This window comes from Lissotriton vulgaris, chromosome 5, assembly GCF_964263255.1.
Source record: "Lissotriton vulgaris chromosome 5, aLisVul1.2, whole genome shotgun sequence".
Lineage (NCBI taxonomy): Eukaryota > Metazoa > Chordata > Amphibia > Caudata > Salamandridae > Lissotriton > Lissotriton vulgaris.
The window spans coordinates 1,894,599,223-1,894,623,971 of NC_141693.1; the positions used below are offsets into that span (position 1 = coordinate 1,894,599,223).

The window sequence follows — 24,749 nt, forward strand, 5'->3', positions numbered from 1 at the left end:
AATATGCACATGGACGTTGCTTACCGCCAAATTGTTGCGTCAAAACACTCAACGCACAACCTTCCTTCTCGTGAATGTATAGTGTAAACGGCTTACTGTAGTCAGGAGTACCTAACACAGGGGCCGAACACAACGCATCACGCAGTTCAGAAAAACTTTTCTGACATTCTTCCGTCCATGGTAAAGGAGTTGGAACATCCTTACACGTGAGAGCCACCAATGGTTTCGCTAGCAATGAGAAATTTGGAATCCATTGCCTGCAGTATGACGTGATACCTAAAAAGGCACGCACATCTCTCTGAGTTGTTGGCACAGTCATTCGGGCAATTGCTGCAATTCTCTCTGGGGTCAACCTTCTTCCCTCCTTTGACAATAAGTGACCTAGATAGGTTACTTCTTGACAACAATATTGTAATTTGGAAGGGGACACCTTGTGATGTAAGTCACAGAGATGCTGCAACAATGACACCGTAGCAATTTTGCAAACGTCCTGAGTATCTGCAGCCACCAATAAATCGTCGACGTATTGGATCAAGGCTGCGCCAGTCGGCAACACAAATGCATCTAGTTGGCTTTTCAAGGCTTGACTGTATATCGATGGACTCTCACAGTAGCCCTGAGGAGCACGTTTGAACCTAAAACTGCGTCCACCAAGAGAGAAACCGAAAAGGTCCCTACTCTCTTCGGCAATCGGAATGCTAAAGAACGCATTCTTCAGATCGATCACCGAGAACCAAGATGCAGATGCTGGAATCCGAGTCAGTAGAGCCGTGATGTCAGGCACCACAGGGAACTGAGGAATCACAATTTTATTCACTTCCCGTAAATCGATAATAAAGCGATAAACGGGGGTTTTTGATGGATCAGTGCGTTTCAGAATGGGCAGTACAGGACTATTGCACACGTTTTTCCGAGTCTCCTCAATAACATCTTTATCGATTAAGTCATAGATGATTGCTAACAGCGCTCGCTCACCATCAAGGGAGATACGGTACTGGGGAATGCGTGGCAAACGCACATTAGATTTCAAATGAACAACATAAGGGGAGATATCAAGCAGGCCCACATCATTGGGACCTGTCGCCCACAAAGATGCAGGAAGAGAACTCAATTCCGGTGGAAGTTTGTCGATGGACAAATACATAGGAGAGATCACTTTCTCACCCAATGTAAGTTTCACTCCCGCAGGAGAACAATACAAAGTCGCATACAGACGTTTTAGCAAATCCAGACCCAAAAGATTTTCACCACAACCAGTGGTCAAAATCAAAGGAGCTTTCAGCTCACGAGGCCCAATTGTAAGAGGCAAAGGGCGTGAAACCGGATTGCTAACGGGGGCGCCAGAGAATCCAACGGAAACATTGGTTAAGCCAGACAAAGGTGCGCCAGGGAGTTTCGAATGCATGATGGAACTTTTCGCTGCACCAGTGTCCAACAGAAAAGGCTCAACGACGCCCGAAGTGGCAACTGCGACGTAAGGCCCTCTCTGATCAACCGGAACTGATACTACTCCCTCTCCTTGTCTATGGCTATCCTAGTAATGACCATCATCAATATCCTGATCAATATAATAATCATCCACATTGTACTGAGCAGATCTACCTTGTGCTGATCTGCGCTGATTGAAACAATTATTGGAATCGGAATAATTATTAGAACGATCATTTTGAACACCACGACCCCTACCACGTGATGCTTGCTGGGGACCAGTACGACCTCCTCTAGATGAGTTTCCATTATTGCGGTCACGCAAGACCTGACAATCAAATTTCAAATGACCCTCCTGTCTACAATAGGCACACTGATTGTACCCCAACATCTGTCTCTCTGAAGAGGAGTCATTTCGCGTTTGCGACCTATTTGGCTGAGACTGTGATCGATTCCGTTGTTGCGAATCATTCTGATTCGAACGTGGAGTATACGCTTGTTGCAACAATACCTTCGTCTTGAGCTCTTTCGTCTTTTTATCGGCACGATCACTCTCTTCTTTCTCCCTATTCTCATAATATTGGGCCGTGGACAATATTTGAGCAGAAGTGGAAACAGCCCACGCACTTTCTGAATTTCGTAATTTGTTGCTTAAGTCTGGTAGCAAATTTGATACAAATTTGTCTACGAACAATCTCTGACCTCCTTCAGTGCCCATATCCTGACCACTATGATCAATGAATGCCTCCTCAAATCTCGTGAAGAAATCCGAGACACTCTCATCTTTCTTTTGCTTGCAAGCGGACAACTTGTCCCAATTTACTTTCATAGCTGGCATAAGCGTTTTCATAAGGGTTATTATTCTCTGAGGCAAAGCCGCAATTAACTGGTCGGGTTTGGCCCCACCTACTTGCAAAGCATCCGCAGCACGAAGCGCAGCCCAGTCACCACCTAATTCGTTTGCATGATCTTGCTGGCGAATCTTCGCCCATACCTGTTGCGGTACTACGTTACCGAACAACATATCAATATCAGCAAGATTCATTATCGTAGCATCCACTAGCTGCGATAATTCTTTATAATACCCTGCAGGATTTTTGCGAGGGTCAGGTAACGATTGCTTCACCTGCAAAACTTCCGATCTCTTCCATGGAAGATGTATCCACACTCTCTGAAAATATGGCAGGATCAGTGGAGCAGCACCAGGGCAGCACCAGGGTTACCTGGCATACACTGGAGGAACCTCGCGCATGGGGTACTGACCAGGCGCTCCAAGCGGTCCCTCAATATCTTCTAAAAACAATGCCCTAGGCATCATAGTAGGGCGAAAAGACAACAACTGTTCGACAGCCCGCCGAACATTGCTACCCACCATTATTCCGCTCGCAAACTGGAGCTGGAGATTAGTGAGAGCAGTCAGTACATCGTCAGATGCGTCCGCCGATATCAGGTCACGTAAACACTTGCACATTTCTTCGAAGACGAACCTTTGTGTCGGTACATTGAATTGACAAAATGTATCAAGCACCGCACGTGGAGGATTTCTAAGGGGGTATTTCATCCAACTCATCGCCATGTTATACAGCGAGTCACGTTCCCTACCACCGGGAAGTTGACTTCGTCTTTGGGGACCGTCCGAACCAGCGGACTCAAGTATAGGTCCAAGTGAGTTGAAAAAGGTAGCAGCAACAGAGGGAGTACGACGTCGAGCAGATGGAGAAGTAGAGTAACTCAACGTGGTAATAAGAGAAGCGTCAGAAGTAGAAGAGACAGCAGGAGCAATCAGGACAGTAGGAGCAGCAGGGACAGGAGTGTGGGGGAGTACAAGCGGAGGAGCAGTAGGGATAGAAGCAGGGAAAGGAGCAGGAACGGGTTGAAGTACGGGAACAGGTTGTGGAACAGGAGCAGGAGGAGGTGGAGGAACAGGAGCAGGGGGAACCACAGGAACTACAGCACCCTGTGCGTACGGAGGTGGTGATTTCAAGAGATAGGACAACAAGGGGTCCTCTGCCGATTCCTCCTTCTTATCTGTACCAGTCGGTAAAACGGGGTAACATTTATCTATAGACATACGCTGTAATCTATCGAAAACTTCCTTTTCCTTTTCCTCCTAATCTCGCTGGAACTGTTCTGCATTTCTTACCGTTGTAACAACTCCTTCCCTCTTATTACATTTAATCTGTCTGATTTCTCTCTGTTTGGCTTCTTTACGCCACAACCGAAAGGAATCAAACATGGCCAGCCTTGCTTTCCTTTGGAACAATTTAGCTTCAAGATTATCTAAAATCGACGATTGCGGATTGGCACTCCAGACACCTGAAAGACTTCAGCGACTGGAGGTTGCATCCCCGTGTCTTTCGCGCTCTTCTCCGGACTTGGGGTCCGTGTCACATGGATCTGTTTGCCTCTCGGCTCAATACTCAGCTCCCCCTGTTCTTCAGTTGGAGACCGGATCTGGAGGCCCTGGCCACGGATGCTTTTCTTCAGCAGTGGCCGTCGACTCTATGTTATGCCTTTCCCTCCTCTGCCTTTCCCCCTTTCATGATGTTGCCCAGAGTTCTGGCTTACACGAAACGGTTCCAGGCGGAGATCATCTTGATTGCGCCGCTGTGGCGGGCTCAGCCGTGGTTCCCGCTTCTCTTGGAGATGAGTTGTGCAGTGCCGCTCCTTCTTTCCCAGAAGTGGAATCTCCTCTTAGATCCTCTTCGGAACCCGCACCCCCTGATTCTCTCAGACTCTCTTCTTCTGCTAGCGTGGCGGATTTCGGGGGAACGCTGGTCGGTCCCAGGCCTTTCTGCGGACGCTGCCAGATTCATTTCTGACGCCTGGTCTTCCAACACCCACAAACGTTACAGGGGATCCTGGAAGCGTTGGTGTGACTGGTGTGTTCAACAACAAGTTGATCCCGCTTCGGCGGATGTCTCTGTCATAGTCAATTTTTTGGCTTCCCTGGCTACCTCGGGTTTGGCGTGTCGCACAGTGAACAATTTTCGTTCGGCCATCTCGGCGGGCCATCTTCCGGTGGACGGCAAGCCTGCGGGTGAACATCCTCTGGTTTCTAAACTTCTGAAGGGTGTTCGTCAAGCAAAACCTCTGCGCCCTAAATATGTCTCATTATGGGACGTGTCGGTGGTGCTACGCTTTTTAGAGGCTTGGCCTGTTAATTCTTTGCTCTCCCGTAAGCAACTGTCGGCCAAATTGACTATGTTGCTGTGTTTGATATCTTGCAAGCGAGTGTCTGATGTCCGCGCTTTGGATCTGGCCGGTCGCCGATTCACGCCTGATGGCGTTACCTTTCATCTTACCAAGCGTACTAAGACAAACACTACTGTTATTTCTTATCCCGCTTTCCCTGCTCGTCCTAATCTGTGTGTCGTCCAGTGCCTCAAGGATTATGAGGTAAGTACTGCTTCTTTTCGTGCAGATATGCAGGGTCAATTGTTAATTGCTTTACAAAAACCTTTCCGTCCTGTCACCCCAGCTACTCTGGCTCGATGGGTTCGTTGGCTCATGGCTGAGGCTGGGATTGATGTTTCTGTGTTTGGAGCACATTCAGCTCGTGGAGCTATGGCTTCTAAAGCCTATTCCATGGGGGTCACTTTGTTTGACATTATGAAAGCCGCTGATTGGTCCTCAGATTCTGTTTTCAAGACGTTTTACTTTAAACCTATGATACTGTTGCTTCTGTTGTAGTGGGACAGCTTTGAACAAGCATAATCGGAGCCTCCTGTCCTGCAATAGAATTCAAAATTTGCAAACATTCGTGACAAGAATTTTCAATTCTATTAAGGACTAGGAGGCGAGGATTATCCCACCCGTTTTGTGTATGCATTTCTTTGTAAATCATATCCTGCATTTATGCTCATGATCTTGTTCTTTATATGCATACTGTTTCTTCACCCTCCCTTGCTTTTATGCACACTATTTTCCGTGCCTTGGTATTACGGCTCTGTTTTCCTTTTAGGCTCTGATCCCAAATGAGGAGTTTCCAGAACTGTCGGAGGTCCATCTTCCCGCTTCGTTGGAGTCTTCTTCCTTCAGTTTCCTTCACCTGTTTGCCTTCGGGATGTTCCTTGGCCTTCCTGGATTGGTGATGCTGTTTTCATTGTTTGACTTTCCAGATTGGCTTTGTTCTGTTTTCCTGGAATTATTCTCACCAAAGAAAGAGGAAGAGTGACTGTCTCTATGGCCTTTTATACCACAGACTCTATGGTTGTTACCCATGTTTCTGGGTATTGTAGTTCTTTTATTTCTATGGCTGCTGGGGCTCATTAAAGAAATGAGATTAGCATAATCCTCGCCTCCTAGTCCTCAATAGAATTGAAAATTCTTGTCACGAATGTTTGCAAATTTTGAATTATTCATAGGTATTCTAAAAATCGTTCAATTAGCAGTAGGCGGGGAGAAGAGTGGCTCATGGGCTGCTTTGCTACAACAAGCCACGCCCCCTTCAAACACACTGGGTGATGATTGATGAATGATGAAATGTGAGATGGTGCAAGACAGGCTTGCAGCTCCGCAGTGCTCTTCACAGCTGAAAGGGTGGTCTGAGAGGGGCTGTGCGGCCTGGGTGTGCCGGGAGTCATGGGGCAGAGGGTTTGGAGATAGAGAGCGCAAGAAATGCTAAATTCAGGGATCAGATGGGGGCTGACCCGTGCATAAGAAGGCGCTTTCCATCAATATGAAGGGATGGGCCACAAAACTCACGTGAGCAATCCTACAAAAGGACCTCTATTTTCAGACCATGGTCTGAAGGGAAGCGCTTGGAGTCTAGGTCAGGAGCAAGAGAAGGGCAGGAGGGGCTGCCCATGTAGAATAGGGCAGTATCCTTCCTCGTCAACAGCTCACACCTGGAGGTCCCGGGACGATTCAAAACTGGGCTAGACAAAACACAGATCACTCCAGCAAATACGTTCACCTCCAGAATAATTTTACGATTATTTTCATTCCCTGAGATTTAGTTGACAATCCATACTTGCTTCGCCTTCACAGTTCACACAGTATGACTAGCATCATGTTAAAAAATCGATATTTACTGGGACAGCCTTTTAGTTTTATTTAATCTGAGGCCTGCTGCGCAACATGCTGCTTGCTTCATGATGTCGGTTGAAAAAGCACTGCGGCTGCGCAGTATGCTTGGGCGGGCCGCGGAGAAAACACTGATCCCATTAGTCCAACTCAGGACACACTAATGACGATTTGCCAAGTAGGGACGGAGCTAATAATATAGTTTGTAACTAAGGCAGGGTCATCATTGGTAACGTTTGATTGAAGTGACTTGTAATTTACGATGAGGCAGGGGCCATGGCAGTTTCTGAGTGTGTGCCTCATAAGGCGGGCTGCTGCGGCATCCAATTTGTACTATTTGAATTTTTACCCACAATCAATATCAGCTCTTCACCGGGGAGACCCATGTGAATATAGTGAACAGCCCATAACATGTGTAGACCCGGCCCTGAAAATTAAGTGCCGGTGCTTAGCACCAGAAAGCACCAGCACAAATTAAGCACTGCGTCAACCGAACATGGCAATTGAAAGTAAGACGTCCAGGTCCGCACTTTGCTGTTATGATAACACAATTGAACGATGCAAAGGTCTTTTCTCGCCTTCATTTAAATAAAGGATATTATCATGTGGGACTCACATATTGGTCTGTTCTGATATAAAAGACTGTTTTGTTGTGTCAGCCGCAGAGCTTTTTCAAGATGTAATTCGACATCTCATACAGCTAGTCCTGAATACTTTCAATTATAGTGATGACATACTGGTTTTCTGAGCTACACAGAAGGAGCACGCTAAAGCTCTTACCCAAGTGTGTCGTTTACTTGCTGATTTAGGTTTAATCTTGAATGCTGAGCAACGTGAATTTCATAAGAACAAGCTAAAATTCTTTGGCCACATCTTATCTGATGGGGGTATGAAACCTGATTCAGCCAAAGGGCAGGCAGTGTTAACTGATAGTCCCGCACAAGATGCTTCCATGTTACGTTCATTCTTTGGCATGGCCTGCTACTGTTCTAGATACATATGAGACTTTAGTACTGTAAGAGCTCCGTTGAGAGACTTGACGAAAACGAACGTTTCATTACATTGGTCACATGAATGTTAGCAAAGCTTTAAGAGAATCAAATAAGCTATTGAGAATGCTAATGCTAATGATATGGCATACTTTGATCCAAAGATTCATCCAGGGTTTGGTGTTGACGGTAGGCCAGTCGTGTTATGTGCAATCCTTGCACAGCAGACACCCAAATGCTAAAATGCACTAAACTGTCATTCCAGAAAGCTTACAACAACAGATAATTGATGTAACCCTTGTTGTCACAAAGCGAGCTCTCCAAGACAAGTCTGGTTTCCTCATCTCAATGAGAGAGTTAAAAGATAGCTGAAGGCCTGTCACCTATGCAACTGCCTATCATTGAAAACTACTCAAGTCAAGGATGCCAAAGCATGCATGGGAATGAATTGCCATTGACTTATTCGGTCCTCTTGACAATGGTCATCATCTGTTGGTGATTGTTGATCAATACTCAAATTTTCTGTTGATAGATCTGTGGTCTATCACTCAAGAAATAGTCATTGAGAGATTAGGCGGCATCTTTGCGACATGGAGTGTTCCTGTGATTTTAAAATCTGACAATGGCCCACCTTTCTACAGTTCAGAATTCAGAGACTTTCTCAAGCATCTTAATGTGAAGCATCAGAAAAGGACACCTCTATGGCCACAGCCAATGGCATTGTTGAACGTGTCATGAGTACATTTAACAAAGATGTTCAGCGTGCTATGTCAAAAAAGCTTGACCTTAAAACTGTGTTGAATTCTACCTTGCGAGCTTACACTTCGACCGTTCACTCAACCACAGGTGAAAGCCCTGCAACCTTGATGTTCGGGAGAGCAATGAAAACCTGGGGGCATATTATCAAGGCCCGCGATAAAATTATTGCCGCTTTAGCGTTCATTTTCGGGCGAAAAGTGGTGATAATTTTATCGCACTATCAGCAAAGACTCACTAGCGCGTGTTACTATGCCTCTGCGCCCGTTTCCTCAACGCCCAGCTTTGTACTGTTAATGATATGCAAAGTGGGCGTAACTGACAGAAATAACGTTGAAAATGTCGTTAACAGACCTATCTCCAATTAACAATCTTCTCACTAACCTGTGTAGCGACGATAAAAGTAGCGCTAACCGCACTTATTGCAGGTTTCATTACACCTGCTCTGAATCTTACTAAGCCATTCTAGCCTATGGGTGGTGGATTATAAGGATGAGAGCAAGCTGCCCAATCTACAAGGATTTGCCTATTGCTGTGCGATTATCGCAGGATTTCCAGCGATAATCGCACATTTTGCAGCTGTTGCTGGATTATAGATCGCATTGGAGATAAGCGTTGCTTATCATCGGGGATGAATGGACCACTGAAGCGCTGGGATGCCTCGGGGTAACCATGCGCTATACAAATGTGTAGTCATTCATTCTATCTCGGCGATATAATCCAGCGATAGCCAGCGATAATTATCCTCGTGCTGAGGGATAATTATTGCGGGGCCTTGATAATATACCCCCAAGTTACCTCACTAGACTAATAGAAAATCAAATGTTGAGGAAGGAACCCGTACAAAAGACTTGGTTAGTAAAAGAAAAATGAAGGCCTATGGAGACAAGGAATAACATGCACAAGATTATGTTCTCACTAGAGGAGATTGAGTGCTCGTCAGTTGAGAAAACGAAAGTCAGATGCTTCTTTCGACGCTGAGCCATTCCACGTCGTGACCACCAAAGGACAGATGCTGACTGCCTAATGTCCTGGGAAGTCCATTACGCGAGACTCCTCACATTTCCGACATGTGGCTCAGAGCTCATCAGGTATTGATGTCAATGTAAAGACTGCTTCTAAAAGGACAATTGAAGACTCTAACTGGTGTTGCGCCTGCATCGCAAAAGCAGATTATAGACTCTTTTACTGCCAGTTCCCAGTTTCCGAAGACTCGATCAGGATGAGTAATCAGAGAACAACGCAGGCTCGACGAAGAGCTATGATTGTATATATATTTGTAAACAATTATTTGACAGAGGGGGAGATGTAGTGTTGTGTGAGTTAGCAATGACTGAACTTCCATTGTAAGACGCAACTTAAACTCTCCTTACATGATATGGCACACCCCGGAACACCATCTCTACCAAAAACTGACCTTCAAAAATAAATATTCCTCGAAGCTCAAAATCTAATGGGTTCACAGGCCTGAAGTCTAACCTGAAGACTGACTTTGTCAAATGTAGCAAAGAGTGTACCCTCAGCACAACTCCTAATCAAGCCAAAAGCCACATCCACTGAATTCAATTGCACAGCCAGGTTTTCCTTAACAAAATCATGCACTGACTGCCCTCTGGACCACAACAGATAAGTCCTATTAATTAACCTGCAATTTTCTTATGGACCATGTGTTATGGAAAGACCATTAAATTTTCCATAGGCCAAGTGTTAAATGATCCTGCCATTCTGCCCTCCCTCACTTCTTTGAAAACCATGTCTCTTATATTATGTGGCATTTGTGTGGCAGATTTGAGATTGTCAGTGAAACTTCGCACTTTAGGGCTTTGATAACTGGGGCGAAAACAGATTGATGAAATATCTTTTCCACATTATTTAATTTGTGGTGTTTGATAAATTAGCGAATATTTGCTTTAATATACCCATGTATGGCAATTTCTTCTTGTATTCAGCCACCCTCATTCTTTTCTTCACCTGTTTCTTTGACCGATTTATCATCCTTGTCTTAAACCTGCCCCTTGTCATCTTTGCCTGTTGCCCTTGTTCCGCTGTTCTTTCCCTAGTTTGCTGAGCCTTACCTCCTTTTGTTAATTCCCTGTAAAGTACTTCCCCCACATCGCCCATACCAATTGACTTGTGAACCTTCTCAGCCTCTGAATCCCCAATAACATGTCCCCTACAGCAGCAGAACAAGTTTTTACCGCTTTTTTATTCTTTTTGCATCTGTGTCCCTCAAGTATGCCACTAATTACAGCTATCGGATTGTAAATACAATTTTTTCCTCTCTGTCTCTTCCTCTGCACCAATGACCCTTTTTCCATGCCCTGTGACCATCTTGACTGTGCCAGTGCCAGGTGCCAGTTATGCCTGTAACATAAAAGAATGTGCATCATCATTAGAAACCCACCCTCACTTCCCAGAGACTGTCCACAGATCCTTGTTGACCGTACCTTTTGTCTGCACCTAATGTGGTACCCCTTCTTCCAGTTCCTCCTCATAGTCCAGGTCCAGCAACTCTTCTATCGCATTTTCCCCAACTGTGCAAAAGCCACTTGCACCCAGAACTTCTCCATCGCTGACTCCACCTTGATACCCATCCCAATCAATCTTAAACGTCTACTTTGATGATGGTCGGTCTCCTGTTGGTGGAAAGACTGCATTTCAAGCATGAGGTTGTACGGTGTACAAAATAACGATGGATTAGGATGTTGCCCAAGTAATTTTACCAGTGGCTGAGATTATTTTAAGCATAGAAAACACAAGGAGGTGATGGACGGAGCATTGAAACTTTTCAAACACTCCCCCTCAGTCTTAGATCTGGTTTGAATCCATCATCCCCTTGAGTTTGCATTATTTTAAGCAATCCATCCATCACTTTTTTGTATACTTCAGTGTTTACCTTTCAACAGTCACAAACACACTTGCCTCCTCAGCTTACGCTATTTCCATTGAATGGATCCATGTTGTAGTGTTACACTTCCGTGCTGTACTAATCTGGGCTTTACAGCGCTTGCTTCATGTTGTAGAATGTTGTGGATGCGGTATTCCACCACTCAGTTACTTTGTGGTTGGTGAAGGTTGAATCACACTCTGCTCGATTAAAGCCTTGTTTATACTTACTTCAGTGTCTGAGTGTCCCTACCACATGTTGGCGATGAGGATGAGATATCACAATCCACATGTGCACACGCTGTAACTTTGTGCTGTATGTGACGACAGGCCTTTTACTAACAACTCTGTAATGATGTAAGAGCTTATAGAGTATTGTGAATAGCAGTATCAAGGATGATGTCTCTTGAGATGTCTTTATTGATCTCATCAATCATGTCATTTAAGATGTTATCGATGATGTCTTTTAACCTCATGAGTGAAAGTAATATGTGAGGACATAAGTAGTGCATGATGGGAGTGCAAGTTATAGTTAGTTCACTAAATTATAACTAGCAAATTTCAGTAGTGGTGCAGTAGCGTTTCAGTTTGTGTTTTTCAGTGAATTTCTTTCTACTTTAGTGAGATTTTGATCTTATTCAACATTAAGCATATGCACATCCCTCTCGGGCAACTTGCAGCCAACCTCCCTGCTGCACATGGTTCCATCAATAACTCCACTGTCGTTTAACCCACCACGGCGCACAGCTGAAGCTAGGCACTGCACCCAAAACCTACCAATGTAAGAAATTGAGTTATTAGTTGGTCAAAATGTGGGTCCTTCTCAAGTAATACTAATAATAATAATTAAGTGATTTATAAAGTGCATGGTTACTTCGACTGAAATGTCCCAGCGCTACGTTTTTACTCTCAAGGTCCAGATAAGGTGAGCCCTAAGGTACAATGCCGATCTAAAAAGCCCTGTTTGTAGCTTCTTTTGGGACGCTGGCGCTGATTTTCCTGTCTAAGCAAAAGAGGAAATGAGTTCCACATCTTGACGGCCAGGAAACCAAAGCCACGTCCTCCAATACGAGGTCTTTTAATGCTGGGAATACAGGCCAAATAGGTCCTGGTAGATTTCAATTCTCTTCTTGGGGTGTAGGATGTAACTGAAGGCTGCAGAGACCTAGGGTCTTTACTGTTGAGGATTCTATGACAGTGGTACATGGCTTTGAAGGGCACCCTTTCTTTCAAGGAAAGCCAAAGCAACTTTGCAAGAGTGGGGGCTGTAGGGGAGCGTGTGGGCAGGGTTAGCAGCAGCAGCTGCGCTGCCACATTCTGAACACGCTGAAATCTCATGAGTTGTGACTCGGAGACTTCCAGATATAGAACATTGCAGTCATCCGGTCTGGATATGGCGAGGGGCTGGACCACAGTCTTCTTGGCTGCCTCTGGCAGAAAACCAAGGATTTGTTTCAAGGTTTTTAGGATGCCGAAGCATTGTCCCGCTAGGCTGGTGATTTTGCTGTCAAATGATAGTGTGGAGTCAAACCAGATACCTAGATTTTTAACTTTAGGTTTGGCCACAGGTAGAGGACCAAGAGAAAGAGGCCACCAGGCTGATTACCAAATTGAAGGCTGCTTACTAATGATAAGGACTTCAGTCTTCCCAGCATTTACCTTGAGACAGCAGAGGCTCCTCCACTCAGCCACCTTCATCAGGCAAGATCTAAGCAGAACCGCAGTTTGATATCAGCCAGGGGGGGCATATACAGATCCCCTGCTGCAGTGAGAGAACCTTCAAAGAGAATGATTTTTGTGCCACCTGAAAAGTGTGGTTCTGTAAGAAGGAGGCCAGCCTAAGTAGCACCTTGCTACCAATTCCACTGTGCACAGTCGTTTAAGAAGGCTGTGGGACACTGTGTCAGAGGCTGCGCTGAGGTCCAGCAAGAGCAGTGCTGTAGTGTCCCCTCTGTTGACAACCTGACAGATGGATTTGGAGGCAAGAAGAAGTGCAGACTCTGTACTTTATTAGGGACAGAAACCAGATTGCATCTCATTAAGAAGATCTCTAGCTTCAGTAAAGGAGGAGAGCTGTTCTATTTTTCCGCCATCTTAGAAAAAAGGGGTAATGAGATGGGACTAGTTTTCCGGCTTGGTGGGGTCAAGAAGTGCCTTCTTTAGCAGAAGGACTATAGTGCCATGTTTCCATGATTGAAGTACCTGGCCGGCCTTGTAGGAGCTGTTAAGTAGATCGCATAGCACTGGAGCTATGATGGTCAAGCCTCACTTCAGGATGGCGGGAGAAGCGGAATTGCAGGGGGCCCCTGATTTCACAGATGTCAGGAGAAGATCCTCCATTGTGACAGATTTGATATTCGAGAGGGCATAGCTATCCGCTGAAGTTTCAAACCAGACCTTGAGGTGGGGCGCATTTCTGACAGCCTCGGGAAATGTTGAATAGATGGACGTGACCTTGTCATAAAAATTTTGAGCCAAGAAATTGCAGCGGTCCACAGACAGCAGGGCCTCTGTTGGGTCTTGAACAAGAGCAGAGAGAGATTTTATTATCGGGTTCCTGGGAGGAGTACTGTGCCATTTCTACATGGCCTGCATAGACGTCTCGTTGCAAAGTTCTGATTGGTGTTTCATAGGCCTTCTGGGCAGCACAATAATTGGCCTTGTCAATGAGATCGAAGGTTTTGCGCCAGATGCGTTCTAGACGCTTGCAGGATTTTTTCCCAACAGCTTGCTCTTCATTTAGCCATTCCACCAAAGGCTTCAGTCTTCTAATTGTATGATCAGCTACCGGTGCAACATGATCTAGTGCACACTTGATCCACTCAAGTAATGAATCAACAACCTTTCATCTGCTGAAAACTAAGTAACCGTTTGTAGGACCTGACTCTCTCTTGCTAGCGAGACCGAGCTATTCAAGGTCTCCTCAGGGGAGGTGGTGTGGGCTAGTACCCCTGATGTAGCTCATTAACTGTAATAAGTTATTACATTTGTGCCATGACATTATGGTACCTGCTGCTAGAGCCACCACAAAATAATGAAAACAAAACTTGGCTTTTCACTCTTCTGATCTGATTTTCTAAAATGAAATGTGATCATCAGTAAGAAGATATATATGGCAGAATGTTTATTTTTTGCATGCTATGAGTTCTGACTGGAAATATACCTGGCCCGATTCACAGAGGTAAATGTTTGGTCGAAACTTAGACCAAACGTCGGCGTTTACGACTTTGGGAAGTCACAAAGGGCATAATGAGTGTTATCTTTATATCCTTAGTCAGGCCGTTTCTCCGTCCTGAGTGCGGACATAAAGATAGTATTCATATATGCCCTTAGTGAATTCCCAAAGTCGTAAACTTACATGTTTGTTCTAAGTTTAGACCAAACGTCTTCGCTTACCACAATCTTTCTGCATGTTTCTACAATTCTGAGCTACAGCATTTTTTTTTATTTGACTCATATTAAACTTAGTCAAATATATTTTCGCAACACATTACTAACTGCAAACTTTGTTGGCAATTATTTATGAAAAATGACAATGAAATGTCCCATCAACATTTACCTTTAGTGGTAACAGATACCCATAGTTGAAATATGCATTAATAGCTGTACCATATTTTAGAGCCTCTAATTATGGGTATTATTTTTATTATTTGTACTTTTATGCATAATCCTATACAGTTGCATCACCCATATCAACCAGCATACAATTTATGTAACTAATAACTTTATTTTGGTTTAGGGTATGATCATTAAACAGCAAATAAGAACAGAGGAAGCAGAATATATTTGGGATAAGATGAGCATGGGAGTGTGGACACATAAATGTCTGTTGTCATTGCAGTAGAAGAGGATGTTGATCTAGTCAGTGGTGTTATCAGTAAGACCCCTCCCCCACCTCATCAGGACCCTGCACAGGAGGGAAAGCACTGTGAGCCTTCTCAACTGTTTAGAAATGATTCAACATAGCCATGTTAGTGTATGTGCCCTATAACTGGATGGTTGGGAAGGAAACTTTTCAGGGTCTTTAGAGTGTAACTGCTTTTTTGCCATTTTTCACTACACATTCCATTTTTATTTTTCAAGTGAAACTTTTCGGGCTGTTTGTGAGATGGGTAATGGTGTCATCATGTATTATAAGGAATAAAATACCCTCTGCAGTATGTTAAAAAGATATTGCAAGACACACCACAGTAACACGACTTTCTAATGGCACTCAACCCTAAGCATCATTCCTCTATATGGTGATCTACAATAGTCTTACAGGGATTGTTCGGGGATACTTTATCCCATAACATATACTGCATTGTAGAAGCTATATGATTTCATTGAAATGTAACAAGTTCATAAGTAATTCCTGTAAATGAATCATGCAAAACATAAGGATTTACTCTTATATTTGATCACTTCTAACATTTTGTGGTAATATAATATACAAAAAAAAGATGCCTAGGGAATAATTAACAACAATCTATTTCCAAAGGACGAGACAAATAAATAATCCCTTCCTGTGTGAAGGTAATCACCTCCAGAAAGTACATTCTATCTCCTTTCTAAACCTCCAAAACCCAACTAAATGACACAACACACATTTCTAACTGCTCTTTTATTTTCTCATTAGTTAGAAAAGGGTTTTTTTGGTTTTCGAACCCATATTTATATACAAAAACAAACACATATATATACACATCACTTTTTACACAAATATATACACAATATATATGTATTAATACATTGACGTTTTTTATCGTTTTCATATGTTCTAGCCCACATTTTTGAAAAAGGATGCTTTATAAACATAAAGCCAAGCATTCCTATACAACAAGATCTACCAAACAGAATAAAGGAGCAAAAACGGTCTATATCATTTCAACCTCTCTAATTATAATACTCCTTATTGATTTTATTTATACAAAGTAGGTTTTTTTGGCTGGTGTCTTCTTATAAATGTCGACGCGTTTCAGCCCATTGAATATGGGCCTCATCAGGAAAAGGGCTAATAGAAATCCGTCATAGTCAGTGTACTCCAACTGATTAGTCAATCAAATTATTCCAAGATGTCTTCTTATTCTGATTATAGGTAGCTAAACCGCTCTATGGCTCTCGATGTCAAGGTACCTTCGTAATTACCAACGTGCCTCAAGAAATCTGTACTCTGTCGTTCTCTCATATGTAGGAGGACCACTCTGTACTGTGTAGAGATCACCGGACAGAAGAAAATGCGGCACTTTTGAATGTCTGGCGGCTGACATGGTGCAGCGATTTATTGACGATCTCCCGCCACGGGCCGTGTCGGATGAGGTCCGCGACCTGCTGGACCGGCCTCTGACAGACGACGAACTGGCCACTGCCCTGGGTGAGCTTAATCCGGGCAAGGCGCCTGGCCCGAACGGGTTCCCCAGCGAATTCTTTAGGCACTTTGCGACCCAGTTGACGCCCCACTTTCGACCGGTCATAGAGGAGGCCCGGGAGAGAGGCCGGCTACCCCCCGACTGGCGACATGCGGAGGTGGTAGTTTTCCTGAAACCGGGACGCCCCCCGGAGAAACACGAGTCCTACAGGCCCATATCCCTTCTCAACACCGAGGCCAAGATCTTGGCGAAGGCCCTCGCCAACAGGCTCAAACCGCATATTACAGACTTGGTACACCCGGACCAGGCCGGCTTCATGCCCCAGCGGGCCACTAGACACAACATTAGGCGAGCTCAGGTGGCTATCTCGGCCTGGCGGGGATTGGACGAGAGGGTAGCGCTACTGCTGGCTGACATGGACAGGGCGTTTGACTCCCTAAGCTGGACGTACTTGTTTGCTCTCCTGGGTCGGCTGAATCTGGGCCCCCGTTTCCTGGCTTATGTACGCCTCCTATATACTGATCTGACTGCTGCTGTCCGCGTTGGCGGGGGTGTATCCCGCTCGTTCAGTATCCGGAGGGGGACGAGACAGGGGTGCCCCCTCTCCCCGTACCTTTTCGCGCTCGCGATGGAGCCCCTGGCGGCGTGGGTGAGGATCGATGCCCAGATGAGGGGCTTCCAGTGGTCGAGGGGATTGGCGGATAGGATAGCCCTTTACGCCGACGACGTGCTGTTTTTTCTTTCCGACTTGGATCGCTCTGGGCCTCGTATTTTGCGGATTCTACAGATTTTTGGAGAAACATCGGGGCTCTATATGAACCCCGGGAAATCCACACTCTGGACTCTAGGGGATCCACATCCTCTGGGTGAGTGGGCCGACGGGCTGCAGGTGACAACTGAAGGGGTGAAGTATCTCGGGGTATACCTCACGGAGGATGCCTCGGTGGCCCTGGAGCGCAACATAGCCCCGGTTTGGGATCGTACGCGGGAGGATATCAAGGTGTGGGCAAGAATGCCGCTATCTATTCAGGGTAGATCCGCCATTTTCAAAATGGTCGCGCTCCCACGTCTACTGTATCAACTGCAGAACCACCCGGTGTTGGTCCCACATACTTGGTTCCGACGCCTGAATGCGGCCTTGAGCAGCTTCCTGTGGGAAGGCGGCGCGGCGCGAGTTGCGCTGCGGACGTGCTTCCGCTCCACCTATATGGGGGGTCTGGCCACATCCGACTTGTTATCATATTATCAAGCATCGCACCTCTTGGTACTCAATGACTGGTGGTACGCGGACAGGGGGGACCCTGCATACGCGGTAGAGCGTCACCTTATGGGCTCTGCCTCCCTACATACGGTGTTGTACTCGGCGCGCCTCCGGGGCTCATTGCCATCCGCCACGCGTGTCGTTTTCCAGATCTGGCGGCAGGCCCTGCGCAGGGTGGGGTGGTGGAATGTCTTGACCCTGGAGACCCCGCTGTGGCAAAATGGTAGATTGCCGCAACTAGCGGCCCTAGAGGGCTTTAGGCAATGGGGGATTATCGGTATTTCTACACTTGGAGACGTTATGTCTGGGGGAACGCTCAAATCTTTTGCTATGCTGCGTGAGGAGTTCGACATGCCACATTCCCAATTTTATAGGTACCTTCAGTTCCGGCATGCTCTTGCCCCGTACATCCGTGACGTGGAAGACCTGCCGGAGTTCAGTCCCATTGAGGCTAAGATCTTTATGGGGGAATTACCGGACAAAAAGATCTCCCGAATTTACCAGACACTAGTGCGCCACAGCGCGTCAGACCTTGCCCACCTTAGGTCCCAATGGGAGCGGGATGTTGGAGAGCTGGACGAGGAAGACTGGGTTGAGGCCCTGGAGGGGCCCAGGGGTGCGGCCGTCTCCACGCGCTTGCGACTGATACAGTTCAGATATCTCCACCGTACATATTACACCAGACAGCGCTTGTGGAGGGCGGGATTGATTGCATCCCCGGCATGTCTTAGATGCAACTCTGAGGTGGGTACGTTGCTGCATACAGTGTGGGGCTGTGCGGTTCTTCAGAGGTTTTGGGACAGAGTGTTCCGGTGTTTGAGTGAGGTGCTGGCCTGGGAGTTGCAGAAGGACCCAAAGCTGGCTCTCCTGCATGTTCTAGCGGGTATTGGGGGCAATAGATATAAGCGACATTTACTACTCCTGGGTCTGACCCTGGCCAAAAGGGACATAGCGAGATCCTGGAAGGATCCTTGTGCCCCCACAGTCACAGCCTGGCAGAATGGAATGGATTATTGCATGGGTCTGGAGCAGCCTGTTTATGTCGCACGAGGGTGCCCCCTCAAGCACTATAAGATTTGGAAGAAGTGGGCGGACTACCGGGGCCTGGACTTGAACCCACCCGCAGAGGAGGAGGCCCTACAGTATGATTGATGGACACACGGCCTTAGTTCAGGTCTATACTGTGCAACGTTTGGCAGGGCACGGACGGAGTAGGCAGCAGCACGCCTGGGAGGGGGGGAGTTGGAGGGGGTGGATAGGGGTAGAGGGACTTACTGTTGGTTATTTCATCGTTTGCAATACGTACGTAAATGGTTGCATGATGTGTTATTGATCATTGTTCCTAGTGATTGTCTCTGGTGTTCAGAGCATTACCTGATATATTTTGTCATGCTACTAATAAAATCTGTTTTGAAAAAAAAAAAATGCGGCACTTTTTTTCAGGAGTATTTCTTATTCTGTATTGTCTCGCTCCATATAACTATTGCACCTCGCTATCTCGACATAGCAGATATCTATCTATAACTATCGGTGATTGCCCAAGACCATCTGTCCTAGGCTGAAAATACTGAGCAATATCTATTTTATACCTATAAACTGCAATTTTCAGGCACCTTTTAGTCCAGTGAATTTTAAAAAAGGTCAGTTTCTGAAATTAATAACTGCCTTGATCCATTCATGATAGAATGTCACTCAAAGTGGCAGACATAATACACCGATATGTCACACATAAGTACGCTGAAAACATCGAACTGTAACTCCTAAGCAAACTTGGCTGCTATGGGTCTGGGCTTCGTACAAGCGCCTTGAGACCCTTGCCGGTGAGTAGTGCGCTATACAAGTATCAATTTACAATTTTTTAGGATGACAAAAGACTGGTGTCAAGTTCTTAGTGATTTTCCTGGAGGCAGGCTCATTGAACTATAAGTGGTGCAGAGAAAAGCTCTGCTCCTCTCATCCTGCCAACACCTAGTCCCCTTTGCTTTACTTTCTGGGAGGCATGCAAAAAGACCAACTGCCAACTACACATGACCCTGGACATAGGCTGCAAACACAAAATGGTTCAGAGAAGAATATGCCAACTTTTTAAATTAACAAACACAAGGAGATGATGGATGGAGCGCTGAAACTTTTCAGACACTCACCCCCAGTCACAGATCTGGGTTTAATCCATAATCATTCTTTAGCTCACTTTGCCACCCTTGTTCAGACCCAGCCAAATCAGTCTTGACCCTGTGCTTCATGGGGACAGTCCATCCCGAACTGCCAGGCCAGGTCTTCCCTGTACTGGAAACAAGCACCTTGGGACCGGTTTCGGGGTAACACCCCTCATCAGACAGGCTAGCTTGAATCCAGTGGCAAAGTGAGCAAGGGACCCACCTCTGGGCATACCCTGCCAACTTAGGGCGAACAAAGCAAACACAAGGAGATGATGGCTGGAGCGTTGAAACTTTTCAGACACTCACAGATCAGGGTTTAATCCAAGCATCCAAGTTTAATTTCACTGACTTATTGTCAGTGAAATTGCTCTCCCACTCTCGTAGCTCCACCATCAAGTGAGGCCCTCCTAAGCCCTTGCACTCTCGCCTGTTGGTGTTCGAGGCCGTCCTCTACCCACAGGCTATACCTGCGCCTCATCACTGGTGGTGGACCTTTCACTTTCCCCCACTTCGTTTTTCTGCTTGCTATTTCCCTTCACCCCTTTCCTTTCACCTTCGTTTTTCACCCTTTTAATGTCACTCTTTATATCACTTTCCATCTTCCTTTTCACTTTTACTGTTTTCACTCTACTCTTTATTCCGTGCACCTCTCTCCCGCTTTTCCCTGCCGCTGCTGGCCCCGCAGCCCCTCCCCCCAGCACAATCAGTTCAAGCCAGTTTCCCCTCCCCACCTCCCAGCTGTTCAGCCCACCCTGACTCCAACTTAAGGAACCCTGGACCGCCAACGCAACACTCAACGGCACATCACACACTCAATCCAGGTCGCAACAACAACTGCAAGTTGGCATCACCAGCCACCACCCACAGACCATTCAGCTGTCACCGCCACTGCTGCATCACCGCCAAGACCACGGACCCAGTACAACCCGCATTGCATCCTCCTAAATGTTTGATACCTCCACAAACACGCCACCGAAATCTGGGACTGTCTCGACAGCACCACCCTGGACGTCATATTTCTCACTGAAACCTGGACTAACACCACCTCGAGACCGGACATCGCCACCACCATTCCCCAAAGATACAGGATCTCCCGGAAAGACCGCCCCACCTGCCCTGATGGGGGGGGAGGGGGGCGGGGGGGTTGGGGGTGTGTGTGTAAGGGGAAGTACCGCCAACGTCCACAAATCCACCCTCCGACTGAGCACACTTTATGACGATGCCACAGACCGATTGCAACACTTACCCTTCAAGATACAGGCCAGCCCTACCACCACCCTCCAGGGAACCCTCGGACTATTCACCAACTCCATTACGGACAGCATCACCCTGCAGGCCATTGCGTCCACCAACTACACCTTGCTGTGAGACCTCAACTTCCACCTGGACAACCAACAAGACCCCAACACCACATCCCTCCTGGACAACCTCCACAACATAGGACTCTGTCAGATCGTGACTAAGCCCACAAACTCAGCAGGACCCACCCTCGACCCCATCTTCACCACAGGAACTCCATCACTTTCAGCCACACCACCGAACTAGAGTGGACAGACCATCGCTGAATCCATTTCACCTTCAGAACACCCACCATCCACAGAACCCAGCACCTGCTCCAACGCAGAAATTGGACTAAAATCACGACAACCAGCTCACCACCTCACTCTGCAACTTCACCCCAACCATCATGGAAAACGTCGACCCCAACACCGCAGCCCGAACCTTGCACAAATGGATCTCCGACTACGCCAATACCATAGCCCCCCTCAGGAAGAACAACAACACACACGCCAGGAAAGCTAGCTGGTTCACCACCGAACTCCGAGAGTCCAGACACACATGTCACTGCCTCAAACACCTGGAGGAACTCTAAATCTATAGAAGCCCACAACAACTTCAGAGCCAGCACCAACGCCCACCACCAACTCATCAGAAATACAAGAAAGAAAGCGATCCAAGACAGAATCTCCACACAAGCGCACAACAGCAAAGAACTCTTCAGCATCATCAAGGAGTTCGCCCAACCCATCAGCGAGTCTACAGACATCCCTCCCTCACAAGACCTCTGCGACAAACTCAACACCTTCTTCCACCACAAAATCAAGAACATTTACGGCAATTTCGACAAAGACAGCCAACACACATAACCCTCACCAACCACCCGACACCTTGAAGCCAACAATTGATAGCTGGACAGCCCTCACCACCGAAGGCACACTGAAGACGAAAACATTAATCCACTCCTGGGCCCCCACTGACCTCTGTCCCCACCACATCTTCAACAGACGCAGCCAACACCATTGCCCCAATGCTTTGCCACACCATTACCCGCTCCCTTGCGTACGCCTCTTTCCCCTATAACTAGAAGCACGCTGAGATCAACCTCCTCCAGAAGAAACCCTCGGCGGACCCCACTGATCTCAAGAACTACAGACCCAACTCCCTGCTCCCGTTCTTAGAGAAGTCATCGAGAAAGCCATCAACAACCAACTCGCCACCTTCATCGAAGAACACAATATCCTTGACTCCTCCCAATCCGGCGTCAGAAAGAACCACAGCACGGACACCGCCCACCTCGCCGCAGCAGACGACATCCGCTCCCTCCTGGACAGAGGAGAGATAGTAGCCCTCATCCTCCTAGGCCTTTCAGTGGTCTTTGACACAGTCTCTCACCACACCCTAAGACTCAGACTTCATGACGCAGGGATCTGGGACAAGGGCCTGGATTGGATCCGCGTCATTCCTCTCCAGCAGAATGCAGTGAGTCAGACTCCCTTCTTCTCGGGAACACACACACACCGACCACCTGCTGAGTCCCCCAAGTATCCCCTTTCAGCCCCACGTTGTTCAACATCTACATGGCTCCGCTCGCCCCCGTCGTCGGAACCCACAGACTCAATATTGTTTCATACACAGACGACACCCAACTCACCCTCTCCCTATCCAACGAACCCAGCACAGCCAAACACAACTTTCAAGGAAACATGGAAGCAGTCGCCAGATAGATGAAGAGCAGCTGTCTACAACTCAACATGGACAAAACAGAAGTACTCAGCATGGGCCCCCACCCCGACGCCTGGAACGACACCTGGTGGCCCCCGCCCTCTGAAGCCTGCCCACCCCCACAGACCACGCACGCAACCTCAAAATCATCCTGGACTCCAAACTCAAAATGGACTGCCAGATCAACTCAGTCACATCCTCCTGCTTCCACACCCTCCGCCTCCTACGCAAGACTTTCAAATGGATCCCCCTCGAACACAGAAAGACAGTCACACATGCCCTCGTCAGCAGCATTCTTGACTACGGCAACGCACTCTATGCCGGAATCAACAAAAACCTCACCCTCAAACTACAAAACATCCAAAACGCAGCTGCCAGACTAATCTTCAACCTGCCATGACACTGCCACATCACCCAGCATCTGCGCACACTACACTGGCTCCCCATCCAGGCAAGAATCACCTTCAAGATTCTCACCCATGCACACAAGGCCCTCTACAACACCGGACCAGCGTACCGGAATAGCCGATTCACATTCCATGCATTAGTAGCCTTTAATTTACAGGCTTGGCTACATGTAGTACCACTTTAGTGGGGGCTTACAAGTAAATTAAATGTGCCTATTAGGTTTAGGCCAATTTTACATGTTTTAAGGGAAGACCTGGACTGCCAGTTCGGGCTGAACTGTTCCCATTGGAGCAGGGTTAAGACTGATTTGCATATGGCTGGGTCCAAACTGAGGCGGCATGGTGTGAAAAATATCGATGGATTGACCCGACTAATTGCGAGTGGCTGAAATTAATTAAAGCATTCCACCCATCACTTTTTTTGTAATCTTTATAGGAACCAGCGGTTGCTTTGGCAGGCCCTCAGGAATGTTACCTTAGTGACCGTCCTAGTTTGTTGTTTACACCTGGGAGTATTGTGAGTTGTATAGTAATTTTTGACTTCCTTGAAGGTTCCCACAATGGAGAATTAAGAAGTAAGTACCTTTCCCATTAGTGTTATCAAAGGTGCAGTGTTATTGTTGTCAGTAATATCCATGATTTGGTATAAAGTGGCTCAGTATCATTCGAGATTGTTGACTTGGTGTTTACAGCAGCCCAATATTGTGATAACGGACCTGGTATCTCTGGGACAGTATTATTATTTCCTATTCTAGGGAGAAAACTATAAACTAGGGAACTAATATGTGAATACCATTCAGCATCAGCAATTTCAACCCTCCAGAGGCTTATTAGGATATTAACTTGCATACAGCTAAATACAACTATAACAACCAGTTCAGATGAAAGCTGTCTTCCTTTAAATGCTTTGAAAAAGAAACCTCAGTATATTTTGTTTTTCATATGTTTTCAGAAGAGAAAATGCCGTCTATCAGAACTGAAGTGAATTGAAAGTCCCTGCTCACAAAATCTGGCATCTTTAAAAGGATCCATCCGAAAAGAATATATAGGCTGAAGACGGCAGTTCTTCCTTTTGTTTAAGAAATGATTGCAATGTTAGTAATTGATTAAATAAATCAATACTGAGCAGTAAGGCTACATCAAATGTTGGTTGCTTTAATAAATTCATATGTATACATATATCACTCTGTAGTTATGGTTATGTTCACATTCCATTGTAAAGGCCTTTTTGATTTGCCAATAACTTCGATCAATCTGTAGAAAAGTAGGGTGTCTAGCTTAGTCTTGCTATAACAAGGTTCAAATGGTTTCCGATCTCGGCACAGTACCGAGTCCGCGTTACTGGTAGTGTCGGAAGCCATTCAGGGTAGCCTGGATGTTGGGGACTCTGCGACCTTGGTCCTTCTGGACTTAAATGCCGCGTTTGATACATCCCCCATGAGATACTTCTTAAACGCCTTTAGGAAATTGGGATCAGACATGCG

At 46.4% G+C, this 24,749-nt stretch overlaps 1 protein-coding gene across 2 annotated transcripts in view; it reads left to right on the forward strand.

Annotated features, from left to right (window-relative positions):
- Nucleotides 1-24,444, forward strand: part of LOC147717646 (E3 ubiquitin-protein ligase TRIM39-like) — a 241,273-nt gene extending 216,829 nt beyond the window's left edge. Inside the window, exon 8 of one of the 2 annotated variants that reach the window (XM_086924437.1) lies at nt 24,218-24,444. The gene's annotated coding sequence lies outside the window, so the exon portion shown is untranslated. Of the gene's footprint in view, nt 1-5,392; nt 5,723-24,217 lie in introns of those variants that run through there. The other variant, XM_086924436.1, reaches the window with a different exon arrangement.
- The last annotated feature ends 305 nt before the right edge of the window (nt 24,445-24,749 follow it).